This window comes from Saccopteryx bilineata, chromosome 6 (genome assembly GCF_036850765.1).
Source record: "Saccopteryx bilineata isolate mSacBil1 chromosome 6, mSacBil1_pri_phased_curated, whole genome shotgun sequence".
Classification (NCBI taxonomy): Eukaryota; Metazoa; Chordata; class Mammalia; order Chiroptera; family Emballonuridae; genus Saccopteryx; species Saccopteryx bilineata.
In genome coordinates, this window is record NC_089495.1 from 256,702 (window position 1) to 272,365 (window position 15,664).

Genomic DNA, 15,664 nt, shown 5'->3' on the forward strand with positions numbered 1-15,664 from the left:
GGAGTTCTGTGTGAGGGAACTGTGCTGGGGAGAAACTGCACTGGAGTTCTGTGTGAGGGAACTGTGCTGGGGAGAAACTGCACTGGAGTTCTGTGTGAGGGAACTGCGCTGGGGAGAAACTGCACTGGAGTTCTGTGTGAGGGAACTGTGCTGGGGAGAAACTGCACTGGAGTTCTGTGTGAGGGAACTGTGCTAGGGAGAAACTGCACTGGAGTTCTGTGTGAGGGAACTGTGCTGGGGAGAAACTGCACTGGAGTTCTGTGTGAGGGAACTGCGCTGGGGAGAAACTGCACTGGAGTTCTGTGTGAGGGAACTGTGCTAGGGAGAAACTGCACTGGAGTTCTGTGTGAGGGAACTGCTCTGGGGAGAAACTGTACTGGAGTTCTGTGTGAGGGAACTGTGCTAGGGAGAAACTGCACTGGAGTTCTGTGTGAGGGAACTGCGCTGGGGAGAAACTGCACTGGAGTTCTGTGTGAGGGAACTGCGCTGGGGAGAAACTGCACTGGAGTTCTGTGTGAGGGAACTGTGCTAGGGAGAAACTGCACTGGAGTTCTGTGTGAGGGAACTGCGCTGGGGAGAAACTGCACTGGAGTTCTGTGTGAGGGAACTGCGCTGGGGAGAAACTGCACTGGAGTTCTGTGTGAGGGAACTGTGCTAGGGAGAAACTGCACTGGAGTTCTGTGTGAGGGAACTGCGCTGGGGAGAAACTGCACTGGAGTTCTGTGTGAGGGAACTGCGCTGGGGAGAAACTGCACTGGAGTTCTGTGTGAGGGAACTGTGCTAGGGAGAAACTGCACTGGAGTTCTGTGTGAGGGAACTGCTCTGGGAGAAACTCAAGTTGTCTCCATGTGATCATGGGGTCATTTCTGATTTTTAAAGCACTTTTTAGCTTTGCTCTAACCCAGGTGTGAAAATACGTATATTTGAGTCTTTGTTTACATAATAAGTCATGCATCTGTTAAAGATTTGTACTTGCATTTCTTTGTGTTAGTGCTCCATGTTCATGAGTAACAGGTCCGAGATTGCTTAGCATAGCACAGTCAAGGGCAACAAACTTATGATTTTATAAAATTAGATATTAAAATACTATGTTCAGAATTTTTGCTTCTATTTTCTCCATTGTGTACATGGCTGTTCACATATATTTTTTGTTGTTAGTTTTGGACTCTGGTTAATAAAGAAGTTGGATTTTTAAAGATACTTATAGGAGGGTAAAGAACACCAACAAAAATAATTGATATTACCTCACTTTTTTAAAGAACTTAAAAAATGCAAACAATGGATGAAGATAGGAAAGCATTTGAGACTCAACGTCAATTGTGATTAAGTGATGTAATTAGTTTTTTAGTGTTCAATCCTCTTAAAATTCACCTGTTGGCCAGAGTGCCACGTTAACTCTGGTGGAGAGGACGGTGGTAATGAGGCACTGGGAGCAGTAGCACAAGAGGAGAATGGAATCTGTGGGGGTGCACTGTTTCGGCTGAACCCTTAAATGACAGGTGACGAGAGCAAGTGACCTCGTGGAACCGTACAAAACACACGTACAGAACAGGTCGGCAGGCCCAGGTAATTGTTGCTATGGGAACGGCAATCTCATTTCTTGACATATGTTTGTTAGAATTTTCTGGAGCAAAATTATTTAACCCAATTTTCGTGCTGTAATTTTGTTTCTTTGTTTAAAAGAAAAAGTTGAATGCATTTTGGAGAAAATACTACAATCATTCAGAAGGTAGAAAGGCCCTGGTTTCTGCTCACTGGAATGCCACAGTCAACCTCTACCGGCTGGTGGTGTCTTGGCAGACACTAGATTGAATTATTCTTTTAAACGGTGAAAGGCTCCAGACTGCGTCTGGAATTGATGACAGACAATAAATAGTCTGTCTCACCAGACTGTCGCTTGTTTATAAATACCTGAAGTACTGGAATATTAAGGTATTTCATGTGAATAAATAATTTTAGGTTCACCTTTCTCAATCACTCGTCAGTTTCTCTGTACTAATACTTTTTTTTAAATTCAGTGAGAGGAGGGGAGGCAGAGACAGACTCCTGCATGTGCCCCAACTGGGATCCACCCAGAAAACCCCCTAGGGGGCATTGCTCAGCCCAACTGGGCCATTGCTCCGTTGCTCAGCAACCAAGCTCTTCTTAGCGCCTGAAGCATAGGCCATGGAGCCATCCTCAGTGCCCAGGGCCAACGTGCTCCAATGGAGCCATAGCTGCAGGAGGGGAAGAGAGAGAGAGAGGGAGAGAGAGAGAAGTGAGAGGGGTAGGGGTGGAGAAGCAGATGGGCGCCTCTCCTATGTGCCCTGACCGGGAATTGAACCCAGGACATTCACACGCCAGGCTCTACCACAGAGCCAACCAGCCAGGATCTCTCTGTACCACTTAATTTTAATGTTTAATAAAATATTTACATTCTTGATAAAATAGTTGAGAAACAAATTTGGGTTAAATAATTGTTATGGAAAATTCAAAACCAACATGTGAAGAAACTGAAGTCACAGTGTGCAGGTTGAGGTGCCTGTGGGCTGCCCTCCACCCACCAGTGTTGAGTGATCAGCCGTCTCTCCCAGGTGTGCCGTCCCCACCAGTGTTGAGTGATCAGCCGTCTCTCCCAGGTGTGCTGTCTCCTTCATGCTGCTTTTGGGAGTTCACCGTCTGCTGACCACAGCTGGGACGTTCGAGGTGTATAAATGCTCCTGGGCCCAAATCCTCAGCGTCTCTCCAGGTGTCCTTCCGCTTTCCCTGCTGCCCACTACCAGGGGATGAGGAGCAAGGTGTGCCCCTTGGTGGTGTTGCCTTACCTGGGAGAGTGCAGTGGGATCGCAGGGCGGGACCCTCAGGGCGGTCCATCACCCTCGAGCAAGTGGGCGGAGCCACGTGAGATTCACCCGAGCCGCACCGCACGGAAGAGGCTGCTGGCCCTGGGACGTGACCCGACAGGGAAAGAGCCCTTGCAGACCTCCCGCCACGTCCTGCCTCATGAGACGCCCTGGATACTGGTAATGAGGCTCTGCGTTCTGCCGCTCCTGCTGCCCAGGGGTCTTAAAATCAAACCAGCTTTTAATTGCTAGGAATATTACAGACCGCGGCCGGCTTCCACCCGTTCCCTTGGAGACTTGTGCTGGAGTGAGCGCACTGTTCAGGGAACTGAAATGCACATGAACATCCCCTTCATTTGTCCTGGTTTAGCCTTTTGTTTCCATATATTTAAAGTAGTCCCGCGAGGTTGTATACAAGAGAAGTATGCGGTCTCGTGACATCTTGATTATGAAAGGGAATTTGTTTTATTACTCTGTCCTACCATCGCTGTCTTTAAACTGTTAGATGGAATTTAGCAGTCAATTTGAAGACGAGCTAATTGGCTTTACTCAGTAGTTGGGGCAGCGTCTTATCCAGGCGGCCTGCAGAGAGAAGGTCGAGGGGAGGGTCACACAGGATGGGGCTTTTATAGAAAGGGGTGGGCAGGAAGTGACCAGCAGAGATTCAAACATTCGAACACTCGTTGGAGGAAAGTGAGAGTTCAGGTGCCAGTGGTTCTCACTGGCTGGGCTGCTGCTGGGAAGGGGAAGGGCTTCCTCCCCGGGTGCGGAGGTGGCTGCACTTCCTGTGTGGAGTCAGGGACGGGGACTGCGGGTGTGAGGGCGCCCTCCTCAGGCCTTCCTGGCTCTGGCTTCGGGGTTCTGGTTGTGGTGCCTTCGTTCATTCTCACAAACCTGAGATGCTGACCCGGACACTGCGTCACGGTTCTTTGTGGGGAGTGCAGTAGAGCTAGTTTTGAGGAAATTAATTTTCTGATCTTAAGTTACACCTGTGCTTCTTCAAAATGTCTTAATCTGGAAAAGTGCATTTATTTATTTATTTATTTATTTATTTATTTATTTATATTAAGTGAAAGGGAGGGAGGCAGAGAGACAGACTCCTGATGCACCCTGACTGAGGTCCACCCGGTACGCTCCTACCAGGTGATGCTCTGCCCATCAGGGGCCACGCTTGCAACCAAGCTATTTTAGCACCTGAGGTGGAAGCCACAGAGCCATCCTCAGTGTCTGAGGCCATGCTCGAACCAATTGAGCCATGGCTGCAGGAGGGGAAGAGAGAGAGAGAAAAGGGGGAGGGGGAGGGGTAGAGAAGCAGATGGTCACTCCTTCTGTGTGCCCTGACCTGGAATCGAACCTGGGACATCCACACACTGGGCCAACACTCACCACTGAGCAAACCGTCCAGGGCCTGGAAAAGTGCGAGTTCTGCTGGGGTGCATGTTTTCTCCTCTGTCAGCTGACCTGCCTGTTCCCGCCTCATGAAGGGAGTGGAATGGGTAAAACTGATTTTTGTTTTCCAATTTCTTGCTTTTAACATAACTGAAAGCTGATATGATGGCGTTATGTAACTAATAAGATAGTTTCTGATGAGTTGATGGGCAGTGATTTCTGCAGGGTTACCAAGAACGGAGGGTCCCTGCTGAGAGGAAACTTGTCCTTGTCACCCGCTCTTACAGATCTGACGTCCTCAGTGCTGATGGCTGTCACACTCACTGGTGCTGAAGTTCCCTTCACCGAGAAGTAATGTTATCCTGGAGGACGTTAATGAATCGGAAAAAATCATTATCTCATTAAGAGATACATTCCCAATTAAATTTTAATGTATATATTTAATATTCACTCATCAAAATTTATAACACATTTATATTTATATTTTAGGGTCAATTATGCACCTCTGAGAATAATGATAACTGAGTCAAGTAGAAATTTTTTTTATCATTTACAATTATTATTAAAATACATTTTATCAAAAAATACATTTTTGATGGTGTGTGCATGTGTGTGTGTATGTACATATGTGTAGATGCAGAGAGAGGAAGTCCTTTAATCCTGAACATGTTGACCGTAGGGTATGATTCTGTAGGGTGAGGTGGGACAGAAAAAAGAGTTTAAGGAAAAAAAAGAATGATGGAGTGCTTCAGCCCACTGGAGATCAAGTTGTGTGTGTGGTTTTACACAGATGATGGTTGGTATCAAGTTGTTATGGCTTTTAGATTCCAAGCAAGACGCAGGACAGAGTATCATACAGAAGTTTTATGTCAAAACGTCCAGTGTAAATTATGCAAGGCTTTATGGCCTTGGCCCTGACTGCCCACATGGAGAGGAACTTTGGATGCCAACCTGCAAACGTGCAGGGGAGTGTGTAACAGTGACCGAGCCCTGAGAGAATGCTGGGCTGTGCTGTCAGCAGCCCTCGGTCTTCAGTCCCCGGGTGTCACGGCTCCTTCTCCGGGTGTCACGGCTCCCTCCCCGGGTGTCACGGCTCCCTCTCCGGGTGTCACGGCTCCCTCTCTGGGTGTCACAGCTCCCTCCCCGGGCTGTCACAGCACCCTCCCCGGGCTGTCACAGCTCCCTCCCCGGGTGTCAGAGCTCCCTCCCCGGGTGTCACAGTGCCCTGCCCGGGGTGTCACGGCTCCCTCCCCGGGGTGTCACAGTGCCCTCTCCGGGTGTCACGGCAACCTCCCCGGGTGTCACAGCACCCTCCCCGGGTGTCACGGCTCCCTCCCCGGGTGTCACAGCGCCCTCCCCGGGTGTCACGGCTCCCTCCCTGGGTGTCACAGTGCCCTGTCTGGGGTGTCACGGCTCCCTCCCTGGGGTGTCACAGTGCCCTCTCCGGGTGTCACGGCTCCCTCCCCGGGTGTCATGGCTCCCTCCCCGGAGTGTCACAGTGCCCTCCCCGGGGTGTCACAGTGCCCTCTCCGGGTGTCACAGCTCCCTCCCCGGGTGTCACGGCTCCCTCCCCGGGTGTCACAGTGCCCTGCCTGGGGTGTCACGGCTCCCTCCCCGGGGTGTCACAGTGCCCTCTCCGGGTGTCACGGCAACCTCCCCGGGTGTCACAGCGCCCTCCCCGGGTGTCACAGCACCCTCCCCGGGGTGTCACAGCTCCCTCCCCGGGGTGTCACAGTGTCACAGTTCCCTCTCCAGCGGGAAGCAGCATGCAAGCCAACAGAAAGGGAGGTGAACTGCGTTCTGGAAACACCTGGGCATTTTCAGCGCAAGTCTCACCTGTCCCTGCTCGCCTCCAAGCCGTGCATGATTGGGTGTCCCGATGAAGAGCCATGGCCTCCCCCCCCACTGCAGATGAGGCCCCTTGCTGTGTGCCTGCGCCACCCCTGGCTGGCCTCTGGGTGCCCCGAGGAAAAGGATGCCTGACCTAGGGAGGGGTGAGCTGGAGCAGGGGCTCCTTGCAGGCAGCCCGGTGCTTCTCTGGAAGAGTTCCATCAAAGCTGGCCGACCGCGCCCACCTGCCTCTCTCCCCAACTCAGCCCCCCCCCAAGCCAGACACAGAACTGGGCCAGCTGGGCCAGCGTGAAATTGGTGCAGACTCAGTGATACCACAGTCAGGCCAACACCCCGCGTCACTGTGAAGATGGCAGCAGCTTGGCCTGCCCCATGCAGCCACATTCTGTGCACGCTGGTGAGGCCGCAGGGGGCGTGCTGCCTCCCCCATGCGCGCCCGCAGGGCCAGGCAGACACACCTGATGGCTCTCAACACCTGGTGGGCACCGCGTCCTGGCCCGCAGGGCTCTGAGCAGGGGCTGTGAGGTGGCCTTGGCGTCAGACGGGCGAGAAGGGAGGGGGAGCCTGACTTGTTTTCAGCTCATTTTGAGTGGAGGATTGCCGGACTTGAACTTTTAAAAATTGAATGGTTTTGAAAAATCATAAAACTGAAGTTAGTTTTTTAATGCCGCTCCTGCGGGGCCAGTGAAGAGTAGCTTCTTGGAGGGATTGCTAAGATGGGGTTGGGTCTGCCCGCCTGCCCCACGCTCCCCGGGTGGACAGTCACACTGAGCAGACGGGGAGGCTGACACCCCACCTCCGTGAGCGGACCCTGCGTTTCCCCCACAACTTTCCTCATGGTTACCACAGAGAAAGGGGTGTGGCCAGGGTGTTGAGGGTCAGTCTTCACATGGTCTGGCCAGTGGTGGGGTGTGGCCAGGGTGTCGGGGGTCAGTCTTCACCTGGTCTGGCCAGTGGTGGGGTGTGGCCAGGGTGTCGGGGGTCAGTCTTCACGTGGTCTGGCCAGTGGTGGGGTGTGGCCAGGGTGTTGAGGGTCAGTCTTCACCTGGTCTGGCCAGTGGTGGGGTGTGGCCAGGGTGTCGAGGGTCAGTCTTCACCTGGTCTGGCCAGTGGTGGGGTGTGGCCAGGGTGTTGAGGGTCAGTCTTCACCTGGTCTGGCCAGTGGTGGGGTGTGGCCAGGGTGTCGGGGGTCAGTCTTCACGTGGTCTGGCCAGTGGTGGGGTGTGGCCAGGGTGTTGAGGGTCAGTCTTCACGTGGTCTGGCCAGTGGTGGCCACATCTCTGGGTTTCCCTTGGGAGTTTGTGCTGTTCCTGATGTCAGGCAGCTCATGCTTGTCTATATGTGTGTGTCTATATGTATATTTATAGATTCAGTGATCAATTCTTGTCTGTACCCTGACCGGGGTTTGAACCGTAGCGTGCAAGGACAATGCTCTAACCAGCGGAGCTACCTGGTCAGGGCCTCACGCCTGTATCTGTGTCTCACAGGGCAGCGGGACCTGTGTCTCACAGGGCACCGGGACCTGTGTCTCACAGGGCAGCGGGACCTGTGTCTCACAGGGCAGCGGGACCTGTGCCTCACAGGGCAGCGGGACTGTGTCTCACAGGGCAGCGGGACTTGTGTCTCACAGGGCAGCGGGACTGTGCCTCACAGGGCAGCGGGACTGTGTCTCACAGGGCAGCGGGACTGTGCCTCACAGGGCAGCGGGACCTGTGTCTCACAGGGCAGCGGGACCTGTGTCTCACAGGGCAGCGGGACCGTGTCTCACAGGGCAGCGGGACCGTGTCTCACAGGGCAGCGGGACCTGTGTCTCACAGGGCAGCGGGACTGTGTCTCACAGGGCAGCGGGACTGTGTCTCACAGGGCAGCGGGACTTGTGTCTCACAGGGCACCGGGACCTGTGTCTCACAGGGCAGCGGGACCTGTGTCTCACAGGGCAGCGGGACCTGTGCCTCACAGGGCAGCGGGACTGTGCCTCACAGGGCAGCGGGACCTGTGTCTCACAGGGCAGCGGGACCGTGTCTCACAGGGCAGCGGGACCGTGTCTCACAGGGCAGCGGGACCTGTGTCTCACAGGGCAGCGGGACCGTGTCTCACAGGGCAGCGGGACCTGTGCCTCACAGGGCAGCGGGACTGTGTCTCACAGGGCAGCGGGACCTGTGCCTCACAGGGCAGCGGGACTGTGTCTCACAGGGCAGCGGGACCTGTGTCTCACAGGGCAGCGGGACCGTGTCTCACAGGGCAGCGGGACCTGTGCCTCACAGGGCAGCGGGACTGTGTCTCACAGGGCAGCGGGACCTGTGCCTCACCGGGCAGCGGGACTGTGTCTCACAGGGCCGCGGGACCTGTGCCTCACAGGGCCGCGGGACTGTGTCTCACAGGGCAGCGGGACCTGTGCCTCACAGGGCAGCGGGACTGTGTCTCACAGGGCAGCGGGACCTGTGCCTCACAGGGCAGCGGGACTGTGTCTCACAGGGCAGCGGGACCTGTGTCTCACAGGGCAGCGGGACTGTGCCTCACAGGGCAGCGGGACTGTGTCTCACAGGGCAGCGGGACTGTGCCTCACAGGGCAGCGGGACCTGTGTCTCACAGGGCAGCGGGACCTGTGTCTCACAGGGCAGCGGGACCGTGTCTCACAGGGCAGCGGGACCGTGTCTCACAGGGCAGCGGGACCTGTGTCTCACAGGGCAGCGGGACTGTGTCTCACAGGGCAGCGGGACTGTGTCTCACAGGGCAGCGGGACTTGTGTCTCACAGGGCACTGGGACTTGTGCACAGAGAGCAGCGGGACCTGTGTCTCACAGGGCAGCGGGACTGTGTCTCACAGAGCAGCGGGACTTGTGTCTCACAGGGCAGCGGGACCTGTGTCTCACAGGGCAGCGGGACTTGTGCACAGAGAGCAGCGGGACTGTGCCTCACAGGGCAGCGGGACCTGTGTCTCACAGGGCAGCGGGACCGTGTCTCACAGGGCAGCGGGACCGTGTCTCACAGGGCAGCGGGACCTGTGTCTCACAGGGCAGCGGGACCGTGTCTCACAGGGCAGCGGGACCGTGTCTCACAGGGCAGCGGGACTGTGTCTCACAGGGCAGCGGGACCTGTGCCTCACAGGGCAGCGGGACCTGTGCCTCACAGGGCAGCGGGACTTGTGTCTCACAGGGCAGCGGGACCTGTGCCTCACAGGGCAGCGGGACTTGTGCACAGAGAGCAGCGGGACTTGTGTCTCACAGGGCAGCGGGACCTGTGCCTCACAGGGCAGCGGGACTTGTGTCTCACAGGGCAGCGGGACCTGTGCCTCACAGGGCAGCGGGACTTGTGCACAGAGAGCAGCGGGACTTGTGTCTCACAGGGCAGCGGGACTTGTGCACAGAGAGCAGCGGGACCGTGTCTCACAGGGCAGCGGGACTTGTGCACAGAGAGCAGCGGGACTGTGTCTCACAGGGCAGCGGGACTTGTGCACAGAGAGCAGCGGGACTGTGTCTCACAGGGCAGCGGGACCTGTGCCTCACAGGGCAGCGGGACTTGTGTCTCACAGGGCAGCGGGACCTGTGCCTCACAGGGCAGCGGGACTTGTGCACAGAGAGCAGCGGGACCTGTGCCTCACAGGGCAGCGGGACTTGTGCACAGAGAGCAGCGGGACCGTGTCTCACAGGGCAGCGGGACTGTGTCTCACAGGGCAGCGGGACTTGTGCACAGAGAGCAGCGGGACTGTGTCTCACAGGGCAGCGGGACTTGTGCACAGAGAGCAGCGGGACTGTGTCTCACAGGGCAGCGGGACTTGTGCACAGAGAGCAGCGGGACTGTGTCTCACAGGGCAGCGGGACCTGTGCCTCACAGGGCAGCGGGACTTGTGTCTCACAGGGCAGCGGGACCTGTGCCTCACAGGGCAGCGGGACTTGTGCACAGAGAGCAGCGGGACCTGTGCCTCACAGGGCAGCGGGACTTGTGCACAGAGAGCAGCGGGACTGTGTCTCACAGGGCAGCGGGACTTGTGCACAGAGAGCAGCGGGACTGTGTCTCACAGGGCAGCGGGACTTGTGCACAGAGAGCAGCGGGACTGTGTCTCACAGGGCAGCGGGACTTGTGCACAGAGAGCAGCGGGACTGTGTCTCACAGGGCAGCGGGACTTGTGCACAGAGAGCAGCGGGACTGTGTCTCACAGGGCAGCGGGACTTGTGTCTCACAGGGCAGCGGGACTGTGTCTCACAGGGCAGCGGGACTTGTGCACAGAGAGCAGCGGGACTGTGTCTCACAGGGCAGCGGGACTTGTGCACAGAGAGCAGCGGGACCTGTGCCTCACAGGGCAGCGGGACTTGTGCACAGAGAGCAGCGGGACCGTGTCTCACAGGGCAGCGGGACTTGTGCACAGAGAGCAGCGGGACTGTGTCTCACAGGGCAGCGGGACTTGTGCACAGAGAGCAGCGGGACTGTGTCTCACAGGGCAGCGGGACTTGTGCACAGAGAGCAGCGGGACTGTGTCTCACAGGGCAGCGGGACTTGTGCACAGAGAGCAGCGGGACTGTGTCTCACAGGGCAGCGGGACTTGTGCACAGAGAGCAGCGGGACTTGTGTCTCACAGGGCAGCGGGACTTGTGCACAGAGAGCAGCGGGACTTGTGCACAGATGTCCCACACCTGTGAGGAACTGAGTGTCCACTGTCAGCTGCGGTCTCTTCCAAGAAGGAGCCGCGTGGTGCAGGTGGTCAGGGCGGGTGGGTGTCTGCATTGCTCTCGCCTGGACAGCAGCCTTCCTGTCCCCAAGGTGGCATTCTGTCAGAGCCTTCCTGTCCCCGAGGCGGCATTCTGTCAGAGCCACCTTCTTGTCACCGTAGCTGGATGCCAGCACTCAAGAAACACGCAGAAGTCCCTTGTGTGCGCCCGGCGAGGCCGGCTCTGTGCTGCCTGATCAGAAGGTGCGCTCGACTCAGAGGCCTTGGCTCCCAGCTGTTTGCAGAAGTCTCAGCGAGGGTTTAGGGAGCGTCCACCTGTGATGTGCCTTTGGGCCTCAGGGGATACGCTGGTCACTCCTGCCCCCTTGGAAGGGCCCAGCTGGCTGTCGCCCTGGGTGGGGGGCTGGACCCCTCTGGCCTCCATTAATTACCCTCCAGGCTGAGGTGACATCTTATGTTTGCTTAACTCTCAGGTTGTCTTATCTTCCTTCTGAGTCTGAGAGTTGTTTATGAATTCCGGACGAACATGACCATGTCGGATAAGTGACTGCAGATATGTCCCTGTCTGTAGCATGTCCTTCGTCCTCCCCATGGTCACCTCTGCGGAAACTGACTTCCGGAGGCAGACAGCCACATCTTAGATCATGCTCGTCCTTTTCTTGGTGACATTCTGTTAGGTGTTTCTGATGTTCCCCAGAGTGGGAGATGTCACCTGGTCCAGCCGACAGCGCGACCCAGTGCGCCTAGCCCTCAGGAGGTGTGTTGTGCACGGGAGTGAGTGGGACCCCGGCCCGGCCTGCAGCGGCGTCCTGGGGGGCATCCTGGGTGTCTCTCTGAGTGGATGCTGTTTTTGCGTGGGTCATGTTGATTGCTGACCTCAGGCTGGAGGTGGCTGTCACCCTGGAGACCAGACTCCTGGTTCCACCACGGAGTTGCTGTTTTCTCCTGTGGGACGTGGGGAGGTGACAGCTGCCCCCTGAGGGCTCTGGTGAAGATCAGGTGACTTCACGTGTGGGGTCAGGTCAGGGCTGCGTCTGACCTTCTTGTCGGGCCCTCAGAGCCACGAGATGGGAGACCGGGAAGGAGGAGAGGGGCATTTGAGCTCCTTGGAGGAGCTGGGTCAGGTCAGGCGCAGAGAGTGACCAGGACATTGATGGGAAGGGGTGGGGAAGCATTGGGCAGGGCGGCCATGAAGGCCGGGGAAGTGCAGCTGTGTGTCCGGGGGAGGGAGGACTCAGTCAGAGGGACGGAGGGGAGGACGTGAGACACTTGGGAATGTCTTCCCTGCTCTGCGGCCCTCCTAGTCCCCACGGCTTCACTTACGGAAGGTGCTCTATCCAGGACCCAAATGCACAGGCAGTCGTGTGGCCGGTCACACCTGGGGCAGGTGGGGCCGCTCCGCGAGGCTGACCCTGACGCGCAGGGCGGCTCTGTGTGATCGGTGCGGGCGGGATATGGGGTTTCCCGCCCCGTCTGCTCTCCACGCTGTGCCTTCATGCGACCTGCTTCCCAACCGTACTTTGTTGTTGTTGACTTTGATTTGTAATTGCATTCTTTAATCCTGTTTTGATTTTTAAAGTAAGGGAGCACACTGTGAACGGGTTGGAGAGTACTGGAAAGGGAGGGGAAGAAGGGAGTGACCAGCGGAGGTCCTGACACCTGGAGAGCCCCCGCTGGGTCTCGTCCTGGTCCTGGGGGGGCTGACGCTCCTGCTCCCCCTTCCTAGGGACCCGGTGACACTGAGGAGCCAGCTCATTGACGGGGCCCTCAGCATCATCAAGTGAAAACAGTCAAAACAAGGAACAGGCTTTAAAAAGAAGCGCAGTGTCTGAATTCCTCGTCTCCCTCAGTGTCCCGGTGTCTGGGATGGTGGTGTTTCCGTAGGTACGTGAATAGATCCACGGGAATCGGAGGTCTCTATGCAGATTTCTGACACACGTAAGACCATGCCGGCCGTGATGTTCGCAACTACTTTTTCCACTTAATTGTCAAAAAGATCTATCTTAATGGACGTCAGAAAAATCTACTTTATTCTTTTTTAACAAAACATTTTTATTTGAAAATAATTTCAAATTGAAGGAAATTTCAAGGAAAGAGTAGTAGTGAGCCTTGTCCGGTTGGCTCAGTGGTAGAGCGTTGGCCTGGTGTCCGGATGTCCCAGGTTTGATTCCCAGTCCAGGGCACACAGGAGAAGCACCCATCTGCTTCTCCACCCTTTCCTCTCTCCTTTCTCTCCCTCTTCCCTCCCGCAGCCAGTGGCTGTATTTTTTTTTTTTAAATATGGAACGCTTCACGGATTTGCGTGTCATCCTTGTGCAGGGGCCATGCTAATCTCCTCTGTATCTTTCCAATTTTAGTATATGTGCTGCCGAAGTGAGCACGCCAGTGGCTGTATTGGTTTGAGCTTGGCCTTGGGAGCTGAGGGTGGCTCCATTGGTCCGAGCATGTCAGCCTCAGGTGCTAAAAATAGCTTGGTTGATTCGAGCATCAGCCCCAGACAGGGCTTGCCAGGTGAATGCTGGTTAGGGCATATGCAGGAGTCTGTCTCTGTCTTCCCTCCTCTCATTAAAAAAAGAAAAAGAAAAAAAAATAACAGTCGTGAGAGCATCTACCTCTGTCGGCCACATCACCATCACGGTTCCGTCCCACCTGAGCCCTCTCTGTCCACACGCAGTCGGCTTTCTGTGAGAGTAAGCCACGTGTCATTGCAGCTCTCTCGACATCCTCCAGCATTTCTCCTGAGAGTCTGGGTATTTACTTTGTAAGCGCAATGCAGGTATGACTGGCAGACCTAACAGTGATAGTGCACTACCAACCACATGGCAGTGCTGTAATGAGCCCAGTAATGTCTTTTACAGCATTTCCCCCCTCTACTGGTCCCGACTGAATTTCTGGGTCGGATGTGGCATTGAGTGACCATGTCTCTCTAGTCCCCTCACTTCACACTGCATTTCCATGATCTAGTGTCTGTGGCTACACTGTGCTCTGCTTAACTGTCCCCAGTGAGGGACACACCTTGTTTCTGTTCTTTCTAAAATCAGCAATACTGTCACAGTCACCCTGCATGCTCCTCTTTTATGATATGTTGTGCAGCTGCTTACCATGAGGGACTGCTGTGTGCATGAATGTTCACATGTGACTCTGGTACATGCTGTGTTTTCTGATGCAGATGTTAGCCATTTTTCTTTTTCTTTTTCTCTTTTTTTTCATTTTAGTGAGAGTAAGGGAAGCAGTGACAGACTATCACATAAGCCCTGACCAGGATCCACCTGGCATACCCACTAGGGGGCAATTCTCTGCCTATCTGGGGTGTTGCTCAGCAACTGAGCTCTTCATAGCACCTGAGGTGGAGGCCATGGAGCCATCCTAAGTGCCTGGGCCAACTCGCTCTAATTGAGCCAGGGCTGAGGGAGGGGGAGAGAGAGAGCACTTATGGGCACTTCTCCTGTGTACTGTGGCTGGGAATCGAAACTAGGATATCCACATGCCAGGTTGATGCTCTACCTCTGAGCCAACCAGTTAGGGACCAGATGTTAGCAATTTTTCATGTTTCCCACCCTGGTGTGGACCTGTCCATCATGCTGCTGTCTCAGTTAGAACTCCAAGATTATTGTGAGATTGAACAATTTTACTTAATTTTATTTGATAGCAGTACTTACATGATGATCAATTATTATTTAAAAAAACCCCAACTTTTCACGTTCTTTCCCCATTTTTAAAGTTACGCTCCTCTGGCCTGACCTGTGGTGGCGCAGTGGATAAAGCGTTGATCTGGAAACACTGAGGTCGCCGGTTCAAAACCCTGGGCTTGCCTGGTCAAGGCACATATGGGAGTTGATGCTTTCTGCTCCTCCTTTCTGTCTGGCTGTCTGTCTGTCTCTCTCTCCTCTAAAATGAATAAATAAAAAATATTAAAAAAATAAAATAAAATGAATAAATTAAAGTTATGCTCCTCTGTTCCTTTACTCTTTCCAGGTTTGATTTCCCGGTCCAGGGCACACGGATTTGAGTGTCATCCTTGTGCAGGGGCCATGCTAATCTCCTCTGTATCTTTCCAATTCCAGGGATTGCTGATTGATTGTCAAACAATACCCTTGGATTTTCTAAGTAGATACCTTGTTTGTTAAGTTCTAATTTTATTTTTCCCTTTTCAAAACTTTTATTCCTATTTTTGTCTTATTGCACAGGTTAGGATCGCTAGCGTGGTGTTCCATCCTGAAATGTCACGGGTGTCCTTGTTTCATTTTTGACTCTAATAAACACGACTCTCATCCTGGGACCGTCGTCTGCCGTAGATCTCAGCTAAAGAAACTTTTACAGATGAAGCGGATTTCTCTTTCATCTAAAAGACCAGGAATGGTGTTCAAATTGATTAAATGCTTATTCAGTGCCTGTGTGAATAAGTTTCTGCCTTTTTGATACCTTCTCATAAAATAATAAATATTCCAGGTTGAATATCTTTCAGTTCAGAGTCATGTGCTGTTTCAATACCCTGCTGGGTTCCGTCTGCTGATCCTTTGTCAGGAGATTTGCAGTTCCCATCGGCGTGGTGGAGCGTGTTTTGCTCGTTTGATTCATGTATTTCCTCCGGTATCTTCCCTTTGCCAGGAGAGCTCGGCCGTGCCGTCCTCCCGGGAGGAGATGCTGCAATGTTCAGCGCCAGGTTATCATCAGTTGTCCTTATGGACCCGCTGTGGCCGACGCCTTCTGTCCTCCGTGGTCCCCATGCTCGCTGTCGGCTCCCTCCCTCCTGGCCCGGGGTTCTCATCCGTCTTCCTCTCGCTGGTGTCTGTCTTCTGTCTCTCAAAGAGTGTCTGCGTTAACATCTGTGAGTGGGAACGCTTCTAGAGTCCTGGGGTGACTAAAAATATGCCGATTCCCACGTGAAATCTAATTTTACCCAGCATTGGACTCTGCGTTTGTATCGCTTTCCTTCT

General features: G+C 54.7%; 1 protein-coding gene, 1 non-coding gene and 1 pseudogene across 2 annotated transcripts in view; 1 reads left to right on the top strand and 2 right to left on the bottom strand.

The window, feature by feature from the left end:
* Positions 1 to 15,664, top strand: part of DLGAP2 (DLG associated protein 2) — a 464,829-nt gene that overhangs the window by 39,523 nt on the left and 409,642 nt on the right. The window lies entirely within an intron of this gene.
* Positions 13,002 to 13,108, bottom strand: LOC136309721 (U6 spliceosomal RNA). Its single transcript, XR_010726373.1, has one exon. It is a non-coding gene; the product is annotated as a U6 spliceosomal RNA (small nuclear RNA).
* LOC136309761 (U6 spliceosomal RNA) lies at positions 14,726 to 14,813 on the bottom strand (annotated as a pseudogene).